This window comes from Apis mellifera, linkage group LG8, assembly GCF_003254395.2.
Source record: "Apis mellifera strain DH4 linkage group LG8, Amel_HAv3.1, whole genome shotgun sequence".
Lineage (NCBI taxonomy): Eukaryota > Metazoa > Arthropoda > Insecta > Hymenoptera > Apidae > Apis > Apis mellifera.
The window spans coordinates 4,554,040-4,570,138 of NC_037645.1; the positions used below are offsets into that span (position 1 = coordinate 4,554,040).

At 39.8% G+C, this 16,099-nt stretch overlaps 2 protein-coding genes across 6 annotated transcripts in view; one reads left to right on the forward strand and one right to left on the reverse strand.

Annotated features, from left to right (window-relative positions):
• LOC725021 (trypsin 3A1) overlaps positions 1 to 1,861 on the reverse strand; it is a 44,434-nt gene extending 42,573 nt beyond the window's left edge. For 3 of the 5 annotated variants that reach the window (XM_026442430.1, XM_026442434.1, XM_026442435.1), the window contains exons 1-2: positions 1,619 to 1,860; positions 1,172 to 1,355 (exon numbers count right to left, since the gene is read on the reverse strand). The gene's annotated coding sequence lies outside the window, so the exon portion shown is untranslated. Of the gene's footprint in view, positions 1 to 1,171; positions 1,356 to 1,618 lie in introns of all 5 variants that reach the window. The other 2 variants (XM_026442431.1, XM_026442433.1) reach the window with 2 other exon arrangements.
• A 715-nt stretch (positions 1,862 to 2,576) lies between these two features.
• Positions 2,577 to 16,099, forward strand: part of LOC408960 (protein slit) — a 491,344-nt gene continuing 477,821 nt past the window's right edge. Inside the window, exon 1 of the mRNA XM_006561437.3 lies at positions 2,577 to 2,919. The gene's annotated coding sequence lies outside the window, so the exon portion shown is untranslated. The remainder of the gene's footprint in view (positions 2,920 to 16,099) is intronic.

Consider the following 16,099-nt stretch of genomic DNA (forward strand, 5'->3'; position numbering starts at 1 on the left):
ACGGAGGATGCCGGCAGAGGGTTGATGGACGCGGAGGATCGTAAGTACATGCGGCTATAGGTCGTAATAAACGAACACGGGAGTCGATACGAAGGGAACTTTCTTTCGTCGTTCGTGTTTTTTTTCTCTCTCTCTCTCTTTCTCTCTCTCCGTATCCTGTTATGTCTGCAGGAAATTGCGTAAAAGTTACGTAACGTTATATACCGGTGAAAAGATTTCGTGGAGGATTTTAAGTTTGGGATGGATAGTTGGTATAACGTTATAAGACCGGCCGTTTTTTTGTTATTGAATAAACGGAATATTTATCGGCGTTTGTATTTTATGATTGTTTATCGCAGCTTGTATTTTATTCGGGAAGGTAAACCGAGCCGGGCGAGCAACCATTAAAAAACAGAGATATTTTGTCCTCGCCGTTTCGAATAAACATAGCGCGGAGTTTTTTTAAGTAATATTTATCGAGGTAAATGCGTCAAATGATGTACAGGTGTATTGGGAAATTTCGTATTTTTTTTTTGTAATTAATGCAATAAGAATAATAAATGTGAGACGAGTCGTTTAATTGTTATTTGTTGATTGGGAATTCCTTGTGAAAGGAATTGTGCAGATAGTTAATTTTACAAGATATTATTATGATATTGATTAAACGAACTTGGAAGAAAAATTCAACGAGGTAATAATATTTGAAATCAAGAAGTTTTTGCATAATAATTGATTAATTAATAATATCAGCATACTGATGAATAATAACTTGATTATGATTGAGCTAACAATTATGCATTTTTATATCCAATAAAATAATCAATTAAATCATAATTTGTAAAAAATTTCGTTAAAAATATTAATTCAATTATGCAAAAAGATTCTGAGATTGATATATGTATATGTATGTATTCTAATGTTTTATAATTTTGTAAATATATATTTATATGTATACTTATCAGTATAGCAAATCATTACAAATATAACTATGTATAATCTTTTACCATATATGATATGTTTCAATCCATAAATAAATATAAACTATATCGATTTAAATAAGTCGAATATGCGATAGTTAAATGGAACCCGAGAGAATGTTCGGGTGGAATTTCGGTGAGTAAAGATGTCAAAGAAGATAGTCTAACAAGTACTATTGATAATAGAGTTCTGTTACGTTTCGTTTCCTACCAACCTTTCTCCTTGATATTCTAATGCCTCCCTCGACTTCCTCCCTCACATATTCAGCCTTCAACTCAATGTACTTTCCCATATATATCCATTTATAGATTAAAATGAGTCATCTTTATACATGCAAAACTATAAATCTTCTGTCAACTATATTATCCTCTTCTGAACTGAATTCATGTCACATGTTACTGAAATTGAGAAAAATATAATAAAACAATGTTTCGTATTTTTGACGAATCAAATTGATCATGCGCATTTGTACGAATGTGTTTGTTTTAGAGGTTAGAATTTTATATGATAACTAATTCAATAAAAGAATACATAATGATACGAAAGAAAATAATTTTAATCACGTTATTTATTATGCAGCATGATTCTATTACTATTTAATTTTGTTTTTAATTGCATATAATATTAATAAAAAAACAATATGATGATAAAATATACTTACAGGTCCATTGTGCGTAGTAGAGGTATTAAACAATTTATGAACAAAATAAATATTTATAATACTGATGTATTACACTTATTTTCTTTCTCGTCTCTTTATTAAACACATTCTTTAATTACAATTCACATTTAATCAATTAAAATACACAACAAAATATAAAATAAACTTTAACACAATCCATTCGTATTCAACTGACGGACACAAGAGCAATCCTAAACTGCCTCCTAGCGGCGCTAAAACAAACTAATACGCATTCTTCTAGGGCGCTATTTGTCATCTTTTCAGTTACATAATTATGGCGGCAAGTGTATAGAGAGTGTATCAAAGTGTTCAAATTCGCGAGAATATATACGAATTTTGGCACGCGGGATCGAAAAATGTGTTTTTATTCAAGATTGTGCTGAACAAGTGACAAATTTACGACGATGAAAGTACGGATTAACGACGAATCATCTATTAAATCTATTTCATTGTTGGACGGTTATAATCTTGTCGGTTTGGCAGCCATAATGGCGTAACGTTCAAAGTTTTCGCGCGATGATTTGTCGAAACTTTCGTTCGGATAACGGAGAAGTTGGAGCATAGTGACGATCGAACGACTAGAACGACAAGAACGAACAAGAATAACGTTTTACGGAAACTTACACGGAAGTGATCAGGACGTTTGCACGATTACGTTCGACGAAATGTTCGATTCGGGAACTTCGCGAGAGGGAAAATTGAATGCCCATCGCTACCCTTGTACGATTCCCTGATAAAAGAGTGAGAGTGACGGAGAAAGGGAGTAAAAGAGAAAGAACGGAGAGGAGGGAGTGAGAGCATAGGGACACGCATTTCCGCGGGACGCAGTGGGAAGGGGAGGGAGGGGACAGTGCCGTGACGGGGGTTAAACCTAAGGTACGATACACACGAGGCAAAGTCGCGCCGCGCCGCGCAGTCTCGACTCCGATTGGCCGACGAGAAATCCGCGCCAACGAGCAGAGACCAGTTGAGCGCGAGACTCCGAGCCGAACGGTTGTACGCACGGACACAGCCCGGCACCCGAATCTACGATATCGTACGACGCATTTCGCAAATTAATTTCGTCTTTTCGAGATATTTATCATTGTTCCGTCGCTGCCTCTTTTCCGAAAGGGTTAAACGTATTTCGGACTTGTGACAAGTGACACGTAATCGCATCAGTGGTGATTATCGACGTGACTGCCAATCATCATTCCAGTGTGGACTTCTCTTGTGGATTTCTCACTTCGCATTTTCATCAAAGGAGTTCCGAGTGGCAGGGAGCATCGTGTCGTCTTACGGTGAGTCGTACGATTCTCTTTTTTTATTTATACACCTTTCTGCGTATCTCCCCCGAAACCGCGATCGTATCTTTATGCGGGTAAAGCGAAGTATCTTGAGGGTCTCGTTGTACTTTGCGGGTTTCTCGTGCGTTCGATCGCGACACGAAATGCGCCGCAATATTTTTTTTTCTTGAACGTTCGTGCGTCGAACAGGAAATAATACGAAGACCTTTAACAGCTCAGGACAGCTGTTACCACGAAAGAAAAAAAACTGGTCCGCGTCATGCCGGTACGTTGGAATACCGTGAACATCGTGTTTGGCACGTGACTCATCGCGAGCTACTTCCTAGTAACCAAAATTTCGGGAATCGTACCATGTTTGTTTATATTTCTTTCTTCCAAGTGAGATATTAGAGGCGTATTGAATCGTAATCTTGTATATACGTAAAGATGATCGAAAATGGCCGCGATAAGCGTTAGGCAGATGCGAATTTGGCGGGTGTTTGAAGTGTACCGGTCTAGTGTCTGGCGTTTCTGTCGAAGTTTATCTGTAGGAATTTGACAGGCGTCGGTCTTCGAAAGCGTCTGGCGATTTAAAGTAGCGTCTTGAATGGGAAGAAAGTTGGAGAGAGATGGTAAACGTCTGGAATGTTTCTTTGCTCGCCTCAAAGCGAGTAACGTCCAGATAAATCGAGTGGCTCCAAAACGTTTTACCTTTGACGACGACCGATGCGTCTTTATCGTGAAAACGAATTACCGAAAATGCATCTCCCGCGTGAGTGCATGGGGCCGTTTCACGACTCGAACGATTTGTATCATCGATTATTTCTCGGTATTTCTAGCGCTGAAAAACACAACGTTTCGTTGTTGAGACTCGTCCGGTTGGAACTTAAGTTATAGAATTAAGTGTACGCGGTAACGTCTGTAATTATACCGCGGAGCAGAGCAATTTCTTCGCACTGGCCTATCGTTGACGTTTAATTTCGCTCGTGTAATCCCGCCGTTACGGCATGTTAACTTTCTAGCGTGAAGGTGAAGTCCAATCAATAACTGCAGAACAAATTGTCGGCTGCTGTGAAATATCTGATTTTCACACAAGTGTCTAATAATTTTATCCTTACGTATAATTCTTTTTTTTCTTTTCCTCTTTGCGACGGAAAAATGAAAACTTTTCTAGGCACACTTTAACGTTTTCGCGTTTCTTAATTATTTTCTAATTTATACTATATTAGTGAATCGTCAAGTGATAAGTTTTTTATGAATTATATATCAGGATGAAAAAATTAGTCGGATTCTTCTAAAAATTGCAAATTCGCAGGACTTTTTCTCTTTATTAAACTTGTCACTTGTAATCTAATGATCGTTAGTTTTGTGCAAAAGGATCGTAACGATTTTAAATCTTATAATTATAGCGATTATTCTTTCGCAACGTATAATTGACGTGTGTCTGAAGGTAGTTCATTTTTCTTCGAGATTAATTCTAGAGCGGAAACGTTTATTCAATATTCATCAGTCACGAGCGTTCGTAAAATTGACAACTCTCGTCGGATTTTTCATTTTATAATATGCGGATAAAATATTTTTGTCATCGTAAAATCGTTTATTATATTTCGACGAAAAATTCGAACAACTCGATTTTTATCTAATGTTTAACATTCAAACGATTAACAAGTTTGTTTTCGAGGCGTAATTATATATCATTCCATACTTTTTTTTTTATACCAACAAGATATAAAATATCGTAGGATATGTTACAACACTAAATTATTACAACCATGCAAATAAATTTCCTATTAAAAATAACGATTATCATTCCTATGAATATGTCAAGTTGTTCGAATAATTCTTCAGGTAGTAGTAGTAGTAGTAGTAGTTTGTTTAATAGTTGTATCATGAATATTACAAATAGGCCTACGGGATCAGATATCTTTTCGTGCCATATTTATTGCCATTTTAAATGCAGATATTTTAAAAATTCAAAACGTTAGAAAAGGCAATAATTATTAATCATTCCAATCAATTTTTCAACTATGTCGCGAGAAATTATCATAATGCCAAGTTATAATTATCATGATGCGAAAGAATACGGATGTGTAAAACTCTCGACAATTATATTTTGTTAGTGAACACTTTGAGAGTAAAAGTTACTACTATCGAGCAATCACTGTCAATGCAACGTTTACTTTCGAAAGCAACTCTTGAGAGTTTTACCGTCAAATGTGTTTACACACTTATGACGTCGCACTGATGGTTTAACATTTTTCTATTTTCTTTATTGAAACCGCATTATCCTATGCATTCCATTATTGTTAGAAACATGTTACATCATACAGCAATCCTTATTTTATCAAGCCTCCGATCAATCATTATTTCTCGCCACTCTTTGTAAAGTGTATGGTTACAATATTTTTCCTCTATCCGTTGAATATTCAATTACTCGTTCGACAATTGACAAAAAGAGTACAATAATTAGATCCATTCACTTTACAAAAAAGAAAAGTATCAGTAACCGAAGAATAAAATTCGAAATTGTCATCTGGAAAAAAAATCTTTCTTCCCCTCCCGTCCCATCGTCGCGTTATTCCACCGGAAAAACTCGCGACAATTAAGGAAGCCGGAGGACTCAAACATTTGCATAACGTCAGATTTACGAGTGTCGTTTCCCTCTCTGCGAAATTATCATATTTATACGTTACTTAACGCGGCCCCCGAATGTATTTCACGTCGAAAAGTTGCTCCAGCCGGTGGTCGACGGTGATAACTCCACGTCGTCCTCTCTCGCGATTAAAAGTTTCCAATGTCTCGCCTCGCGAAACGTAATACATATGTAAATGAAAAACAACAGGTCGCGTTTTCGTCCTTCAATGTAATAAGAGAATCGCGATAGACGAAAATGGACGAAACACCGAGACTCGCAATTAGAAGCACACACATATATATATACATGAACAGAGTGAAAAGTTGGGAAAATCGCGTTGGAAACTAGGTTTTCGTTTCGAGGACGCGCGTATAGGCGAAGACACTGACGTGATCGATCCACTTTGTCAGCGTGAAAGAGGTCTGGGGGGTGGAACTCGAGACACGGAGGGGTTGGTCGAGTCCCTTTTTTAAAAAAGGAGCCAAGCAAAGGGACCGTATAGGTAGTTTCGACCTCGTTGAAAATCTCTCTCTCTCTCTCCCTCCTCTTATCTCCAACTCGTTTCAATGGATTTCCGTGCGGTGTATACACGAGTTCAGCTAGGTGTTTACTCGCGATCGTAGGAAGACTTTCCTTCTCGTCGAAAGAATGAAATCCGGAACGGGATTAAGGGGTGGGTCGGTGGAAAAAAAGTCGGTGGATGACGTTTAGTGGCCGGTGCGGGGCGTGGCGATCTTTCTCTTCTCTCTCACGTGCGAGCTTGATTGCATAACGAAAGCGAAGTTGTCGAAACGGGGTCGCGAGAGGAGGAAAAAAAGAAAGAAAAAAAAAAATGTTACATGCGCTCGCCGCCTCCTCGTGTATCGGGCTTCGCATTTTTACCGGCGGACACCGCCGTTAAGCCGCTTACTTTATCTGGTTTATCGAACCCTATTAGGACTAACAGGAATATCCGTTCCACGATAACGAAAACGCTTCGTTTATCGGCCTAGGTAAACTGCACGCGGTCTGATCCGTGCCGACCGATAAGCGTCGGACATCGATCACCGTGGATCGTCGATCGCGGGTATATCGTTTCAATTGTTTCCCTTGATCGTAATCGCTTGGAAAAGTATTACATCGAGCGAAGGTGTGAGTTTCTTTTGATGAAATTTTCCAGAGTTTTTGAAGGTATTTCTCGAATGGATTTATTGTATTCGTGCAAAGTGAATCTATCCGATCGTAATTTCTTTTTTTTTTTACTCTTTATTTAATTAGCGTAGTAAAAAATAGTTTTCATTTGAGAGTGAAAGTTTCTGTCAAGAGTTTTTTTTTTTACTTTCGGATAGATGGTGTTTCTTTTTTTCTTTTTGTAAAAATTCCTTTGGAAAGGTGCGAAACTGCGTGTAATGTCTTGTAAATTGATCTTGTATTTACTTTTATATACTTTTCTCGTTACGTACGCTATAAAGTTTTTTTTTTTCTTTTCCATTTTTTTCACAGTCTTCAGTTCATTAAACGAGGTGACTCATGACATCGGCCTCGTTATGCTTCGTCATAATTTTCTCGAGTACTCTTTCAAGATTACGACGCTTGATAAATCCATAACGGCTTAGGAATTTTCGTGGCTGTTCGTCGTGGGCCTCGTTTGTCAACTATTTCCTTACGCTTTGTTACCTGCTAAGTGGCCGAAGAAATCGGAACTGGCGCCGTGGTTAAATTTCAGGTTTCAACCGTGATATCTAAAATCTTGGAGATCTCGTATACCGATTCCTCCTCCTCTTCCTCCTTCTCCTTCCAAGCCTTTTGAACCAGCGTTGTACGATGATAGAGTAATTATACAGTTCCTCTGTTAAGAATAAGGGAGCCGCTGGCTATGCAGCATCTTAGAAAATTTTATTTCTTGTAAAAACATCGTTTAAAATGTCGATCGACCGCAGGATATTTTTACGAAATTTTCCTCCTTCGTTTGACAAATGTTAATCTATTCCCAACCATCTTTCCCAATTCTTGCCACAATTCTTCTCTATAACTTCCTTCCTTTCCCCAATATTCTATTCCATTTTGCAACGAAAACAAATATCCTCGAAATATCCCACGTAGGAGAATATATTCTCGTGATTCCACCGTTTTCCACCAATTTCACCAATATTCTTTTCACTCTCTCTTTACCTAGATATTTAATCGATATTTCAACCGACCTATATAATCATTCTTCCCCCCCGATTCTTTCGCATTATTCCCGTTCCACGCCTCGTGGAACGCCTCCCCCATTTGCCTAGCCATCCTCCAGAGTGGAAAGGAACAATAGCGAAATCGAATCGAAAACTTGCCGCTTAATTGCTCCCGACAGTATTCGGCCCGCGCTCCTAATCTCGTTTCGAGTTTCTGAAAACACGACCAGTGTACCGCTCTGTCTCGAGCAACATTTTATGCAACCGTCTCCCGCAACGCACAATGGACGTCTCAATTCCCGGCCGATCCACCAAGTTTCGCCCCGGCATACGGGGACCGGCAAGCGGGCGACACATTCGTGGGGCTCTTTCGACGGAACGAAATCCATTTGTCTCGCATCGGTCCCGGGTACCGGCTTAAAAAGCCTTTCCATCCCGCCTCTTTGGCCCGTCTCGGCCCGTTGGCCGAGGATGAAAATTACTCGTAACAAGATTTATTTCATTTAAATGAGGATGTACGCTAGAGGCGCCCGGCTAGAGACACGTATCCTCCATCTCCCTTGCTCGTCTTGCTCTCCTTCTTTTTTTTCCATCATTTTTTTCCTTTTCATCTTTCCCGATTCTTCTTTTCTCCTGTTTTTTTCTTTCTTTTTTTTTTTTTCGTTCACACGGTTAAATAACGGGCAGAATCCGGTAGCTCGAGGCGTGAAACGAATCGTCCTTTAGCGTGCCATTTCCCCGACTGGTGTTGGGGAGTCAGGTCGACGATCGATCGATCCGTCGCTCTCCGACCCTCCCTTCCCGCTCCGCTCGATCGGAATATGCCTGTCGATAACAGGCAGATTTCACCCCCTGTCTCACCCCTGCCGCGTATCCGCGAGTCTTAAAGCGTGTAACGTGTATCCATAGGGGTGGTAAAAGTGGAGGACCAAAGCTAATTTAGTTTCAAAGCGTTTCGAAACTTGCGTGAGGAGAGAGAGAGAGAATTATTGTAATATTGTATTGTAACATCGGCTGAGGAATGACGTTTATATTCGCGATGCTATTTCAATTATCAAAATCACGCTTAACTCGATTTCGTTTCGCTTCTTTTCTAAACAGCTCGAGAAAATTTGTCCCAGATCTCTCTCTGTCTCGCGTTAGCCGAGTTATCCGACACCACACAATTCGTGGCTCTATAAATCAGCGTCAACCGGCCGCGTTCCTCGGCGAAACCTCGGAATCATTCTCTAATAAGCCGGCTGGAATAACCCGGTTGATGAGGGAGTTGGGAACGGGAATGGTGATTTCTCGGCTGGGAATTCGAAAGAGAACTTATTAGATAGTCATTTCCACGAAAGAAGTGGTTCGTTTCCTATCATTATCGTGTCTTGGATCGAAACGTTGGGTTGCATCGCGTGATAGGGGAGGCTACGTGGCGGTGAATAGGAATCGAGCCGTGGTAATGGGGAGCACGTCGATACGGCGAGAATTATTGGACAAGCCTCGTCTTTTATTCGCGTTTCGAATTTTCATTTTGGTCGCCTGTATCGTGCCTTTCTCTCTTCCTTTTTCCTTTTCTCTCAATAGAAATCGTACGTGTTTTTTCTCTTCTTTCTATTCTATTTGAAAATTGTGACTTTTAAACATTCGAGATAAGTTTATTATTTATTCATTTAAACGTTAATGTATAGATTCCTTTCCCTCTCGATATTTAAAGAGAAGTGTTATAAAGTATTTATTGGACGCGTAAATATTCACGATTTCGGTGGTCAACTTATGAAAATAGTTATATCTTCGCCTCGTTTCGAAACTTCGACAAATGTAATATCGAAAGCTTCTCTCGATATTCAGTTACGACCAATCCGAACCTTCGAAGATCCAACCTATGTGCCGTCGACGTGTACACAGTTACAATGGAGTGACCGTAAATCCGGCTCGTCGTAAAAAGAATACGTGAAGAAGGAGGGGGAGGAGAGACGAGGCATCGCGACGCTCCATCTCTGCCTCTTAAGGTTAGGCGAAAAGTTCGCCTATAATAAGTTCGCGATCGTATAAAACCTATACCCGTCGGATGTGTAACGGCTATTCCTTAGGAATCGTCCCCTGAATATTTCATACCCCCGAGGCGTTCCCCGTGAGGAGCGGCAATTTGTGCGTTCCCTCGGATTCGTGGCCGGTAATCTGCATAAATCGGCTTGTTACTCTTTCTCTCTCGACTTTTTCTTAAAGAAAAAAAAAGAAAAAGAAAAAAGGGGGAGGAGGGATAACTCGCCTCGTAGAAAGTTTCGAGGAAGAGTTACGAGTGGCGAGTCTTCTTCCAAGTTTCCCTTCTTCGATAGGGGTTGAAAGGGGTTTGTATCGAAGGAGTTGTTGGCCTCGGCCATTGATACGATCCTCTTCGCATCCACTTTTTGTTTCCTTTCTCGTCAAGATTAGATCATTGCTCGTCCATAAGAATAATATATAAAGCTAAGGTTAAGTTGGATCGAATGGATACATTGAAATTTGTTAATTTCTCGAACGAGTATAATTTTAATTCTTTTTTTCTCTTTCTTCGATCGACGTTCAGAGGAGGTTGAATGCTCTTCGAAAACAATTTGAAAACATTAACCGTATACAAAACCGGATACTCGGCTCGAAGTGAACGACTTGGGTATTCCCGGGGTAGGTCTTTATATTCGTATGAAAATCAAGCGTTGAATTAACCGCGCCATCTCAACAGGAGGACGGATACCATTAGAAGGCAAACAAGCGGCGGACATTACACCGCGATGGGGCATAAAAGGTTGAAGCAAATTGCCTCGTCGAAAGTGGAGCGGTCCGGAGATTTCGATACTCGAACGGCGCGTGGACGAATTAAGTCGAGAGTTTTATCTTTCTCTGGAACTTTTATTATTCCATTTGCGAAAAATATCCGCGGCAACTCTTCCTTTTTTTTTTTTTCCTCCTACAAAATTGTAAAATCATCCGATTATTTTAATCCTTTGGAATTATTCCTCTTTTTACTTGCTTTATTATTTTCTAAATTTTCCAAAAGAGCTCGTTTCAAAAATTGCGAGGGAATAACGAGAAGAGGAACTTTTAAGATTACAACCTGTTACGATTCTTCTCGATCGTTAAAACGTTCACGAAGGAACGAATAAAGAAAGAAGGGGAAGAGACCATTTCGAAATCTTCTCTCCCCTCCCTTGTTTGCCACGTATGTAAATGTATTCCTCGAGCTTCCTGCCTCCTCTCTCTATCTCCATCTCCATCGAGCCGTCTCCCTCCTTCTCGAAAAACTCTTCCTTCCGCCAGCTTTCCCGTCTCCAACCTCTCGGCTGCATTTTAGATGCGATAAAGAGCGCGGGATGAAGGATCGGATCGGCATAAATTCGCCGCGTGTCGAGCCATAGGGAGGGATAGATCTATGTACTTGGTCGCAAAATTCGAACCTCTCCCGTGACGTCGATTGTCAGCTCGGTTGTCAGCCATACTTTTACACGGGTAACGTCACGTCGTCGACGAAGGGAGGGAGGGGAACGATCGAAGAAACAGAATCTTGTTTTCCCTTTTTGTCTTCTTTTTCGCGTCCCACGTGACGACGACGATGACTAGTCGACATCTGTCGCGTGTCACACGGAGGGACACGTGTCAACGCGCTTGTAAACGCTCGTCAACCGAATTTGATCTCTGGCCTGTACGCGCCGTACGCCTCTGTCTCATCCGATCGCATCGTTCCTGAAAAATAGACGGGAAATGGTTGATTTTCTACTTGTTATTGTAGTTTCGTTTCGTCAGGTTGGTACATTAAAATAGGAAGGATCGATTGAAAATTGAAATATATCGGTTTAAAGCGGTAATCTTTTCTTTTGATAAATATAAGAAGCATGGAAATATTAGTTAATTGATTGTTTCTTTAAATTTTTCAATCCAAATCTTTCTTCTCCTGTCCAAATTCTTTTCAATGGAATTAAAATTCACTTTGATTTCATCCAATTAATCGTGATGAGATGACAAAGAGAGAAAGTTAAGATGAAATTAGATATAACAAAATATTCGTCGATTCGTTTGAATAATCGAAAGAAACGAATTGAACAACAATTTCTTCACCTAAAATTTTAATAAATCAAAAGTATATATTTTCATTATGAGACGATGCAAAAAGTGATAGAAAATTCTACGTTCTACCTCCACTTAAACCAATTTAATCGGATATAATATTCGGTTGAAGATTAAAAATAAGTGGATGGAGGCGAGAAATAACAATATCAGTCTGAAACGACGCGAAACGATTAATTTAACTTTACGTTTCTTTGGGAATCGATCCGGGAACGTTCACAGGGATAATTAATTACGATATGAATCGCGCGTTTCCCCGCTACGCGTGTTTCGCAATTAATTAGGGCTCGTGCATGCACGCGTGAGACGGCATTTTAATTAACCCCATCGCTTTCCGTTCGACCGCGCAAGACGGCGAGCGACTTTTTTTACTTAACCTCCTCGACCAGAAGTGGAGATTTCGAAAAGGAAGTGTTACATGTTACGAGGGAAGGACATGAAAGAATTGTTTCGTTGTTCGAGGAAATTAAAGCGATCCTCTTTCGGATCGTGTCGATTTTCAAATCTTTTCCTCCCGCGTCGAAGGAGACGCTGTTTGAACCGCGTCCAAAGATCCGCGATAGACCGAGATAAGAGGGATTTTTATGGGTAACGGGTTACGAAATTCGGAGGTTGTCGCGAGAGAGATAAGACGGTGATGTCTCTTTGTGTCCTTCGGCTCGTTGAAACCTTCCTTTCACGGTATACTTTTGCGCCGCTGTGAGTGAGAAACATAGCATTTTATTCCGTACGATTCCGGAATTTAGAAATACGTCCTCCTTTTACCTTTCGTGTAAAAATTTCACTCTTCTCGATTCTAAAACTAATCGATCAATTAATTGTTCCCTGCATAACAATCATATTCTCGTTCCCAATCCCTTCGAGAAAATGTGGAGAAAATTTTGAAATACAATTTATATCGCTTTGAATAAACTAGAATTCGAAGCAAAAGCACTTCGATCTTCCAAGAAAATGAAACTCCACTGGAATCTCGAACGATCGTGTTCGCTTAAGCCAAATCTTCCTTTCGTCGACGAATATCACACAGTTCCTCCTTCGAGTTTCGATCGATTAAATTTTTCACGTGAAATTCGTCAGCTTCGTGATTTCGATCGATCTTTCGCCGGGTTAACGCACATTGGTCGAGTTATAACGACGGATGCATTCACGTCCTGTCACACGGTACGCCGATTTCTGTCAGAAACTCTCTCCCTTTCTCTTTCTCTCTTTCTCTCTCTCTTTGTGCGTTTAGCGACACGGAGAGCGAACGGTAGAGAAAATATCGTCAGCGAACTTCAAACGCGTGCATTCGCACGCCGCGTTTCTCGCATTACTTGCACCATAAAATCTCGAAAGGGGAGCCAGAGAGAGAGAGAGAGAGAGAGAGGCCCACCCTGCGCGTTTTACGGGCGCCGATTTGAATTTTAAATCTTCCGCCAGGCTTTTGCGTACTTCGCTAATTTTCAGCGGTATCATCGCGCCCGGCCAGGGACTATCTCTCACGGAAAAATAATTTATTCTACCGTTCCTCCCCGCCTCGTAGATCGGGCGCCATTCAATTGCGCCGGTAGTAACCGATTCGTGGAGGGGGAAAAAATTAAAAAAAAAGAAAAAATGTTTCGATTAGGATCCGCGAACGAAATCGTGATGGATTTTCGCGGTGGTGGGTGCGTGGAACGAGGAAAATATGTGATAATTCGATTTCGATCCGATGTTTGCACGCGTGCGAAGTGAGAAAAGTGGGGGCGAGAAAATATGTCGAGATGAAAGATTAAAATCCCGCGTGTGTGAAACGTGTTAAATTGTAAATTTTGTTAATTCCTTTGTACGATATTTTTCGTTGTGTCGAGCCTGCAGGATTTGTTAAATTAATCGTTGAATTGTTCAAAGAGGTTTATCGTTTCCCATTGCTGTTACCGTAGCGCGTACCAAATATTTCGCGTTTGAAATAATTTTATTCCGCGGGATAAATACGATAAATCGTATTTTCAAATTTCGCGTATTTCATGTTCAGTTTTTTGGCAGAGATTTACCCACGAGTTTTATGCATGAAAAATATTGATAATCATTATGAATGTTTATCGTTTCGAAATTGGTGATTCGGTGGTGGTAAAAAAAAAAAGAAAAGAAGAAAAGTAATTCGAGCGAAACAGAATCGAATCAATCGAATCCGTTTGATTAAACATTCCAAAATTTCTAATTATAAAATTTCTAGTTCCCGTTTATATTGAATTTCAACTTGATCTCGGAACTTGTACACCTTTGAAACTTTGATCGTTTAGCCAAGGTCCTTCGCTTGACCCTCGAAATTTGGCGAGAAGTTAATTCATGCGAATTCCGAGTTATCAACTTGAAAGTTGATTTTCGAAATTTTCGAAAATCCCCTCGACTGTCGAAACGAATGAAACGATTAAAAAAAGAAAGGTTCTACCTTGATAAACGAATCTCTGATAAACCTCTCTGAATCGATCAATCGATATCTCTTCTCGAAATCATAAAAAAATTTCCCAATACGAGAAACCAAAAAGAAAAGAAAAGAAAGAAAGAAAAGCACAGAAATTCCATCCAGCAGTAGTTAGAAACTGCACACATACCCTCTATCGATTTTTCATCACGAGGGAAACGAGCAACCAGTCTCCTCCTTCGGTCCACCGCATTCCATTTATAGATTCGAATGGAAACACCCTATGAATCTCGAACGCATCTACTCGACTCGCGTCGTCGACATAATCATCGGTCGCAGCGGGTCGCTCCCTCCATAAATTTTGTCCAACGTTATTATTAATAAAGAAGGCTCGCTTGTAAAAAAAAAATGACATTTTCTTAAATTTCCCTCTCTCTCTTTTTCCTTTTTTTTTTATCGACGACAACAAGTCACAGTTTCTATCTGGGGAATGATCCATCCTTTCCACTCCGTGTAAAAAAAAAATAAAAAAAAAGAAAGGATAGTTCCCCGAGAAAAATCGTCGGGATTCGCGGCTCGATAGTTAGATAGAGGAGGGCGCGAAACGCAGAATCGTAAAGAGGGAAAAATCGAAGGGCGTGTAACGAGCGATGGGTGGTAAAAAGCACGCTCGTTAATCGTGATTGACAAGGACGAGCAACGAGCGTTACGCGAACGTTTAATTGCTCGAAATGACGTACGGTGAAACGATGCGTGTAACATTGTTCTAGGGGGGGTTGTATTCATAAAGTATGATCCCTCCTCTCTCTGTACTCTGTGGATCGTTGGAACGGGGCGGCATTATTTCCGAATCGACAAATGCTTTTTATCCGAAAACCGGTTGTAATCCCTTGATTTAACTAGGTTATTGGGGTGTAATAGCTTGAGGTTGTTGAGTATATTCGTTCGAATATTGCTGGATTATGTTAGATTATGTTTAAAAAAAAAAAGGAAAAAAGAAATCTGTTCGATATCGAACAGGTATAATTTGAAAAAATGGAAATAAACGATTTCGGGGAAGAGGGGATGAAAAATATGGGAAATTTTATTTCGATAGAATTATCCGTAAAGTAGCTTATCTTGTTTAATGAAGGTGGATTAAAGAATGGAGAGAAATTAAATTTTGAAAATTTGTATAAATTCTCAATTTTTTTTTTTTTATTATCTTTGATATTACGATTCTCGTTTCAATTTAAATATCGTCTCTATATTTTTTTAAATGTAAGATATAATTTATTTTTTAACGAATTATATACGATTATTCATCATGAAACGAATAGAAATTCGTGATCGTTTTTATAAATAACACGTAGGAATTTTTGTATAATTCCATCCAGTAAATCTCGTTCGAGCACATTGAACGAAAGAATACGATTAAGAGATCGTGTCCAAGATAATATTCGTCCGACTACACGAATTTTTTTCATCTTCGAAAGGGTTCAGATTCGAAAAGTTTCGTGCATACACAATATCCAAAGGACATGAAACTCTTTTGAAGAATGGCGAAAGAGGGAAAGAGAAATACGTTTCAACGAGAATATATCGTGAAACGTAGTCGACACGGAATGACCTGTCTGGTATTCTATGAAACTATAAGAAAGGAAGTTTCCTTGCTGTCACTCCCGATCTCGTCGTTTCAATCTCGTCGAAAGGGGTACGTCTCCTTTCACGTGACTTTCTTCCCCCGTGAACGCGACGATAAAAGGGTGGAACGGCAGAAATTCCCTCGCATTCTCTCCAAAGTCGAGCTTATTTCGTCGTCCAAACTCCTATCTCTTCTTCTTCTTCTTCTTCTTCTTCTTCTTCTTCTTCTTCTTCTACTTCTACTTCTTCTTCTTGTTGGTTCCCCCGTACTTGTAAATGCACTGTACCCGGATCTCGCGAGAAAACGCGGCTAAACTC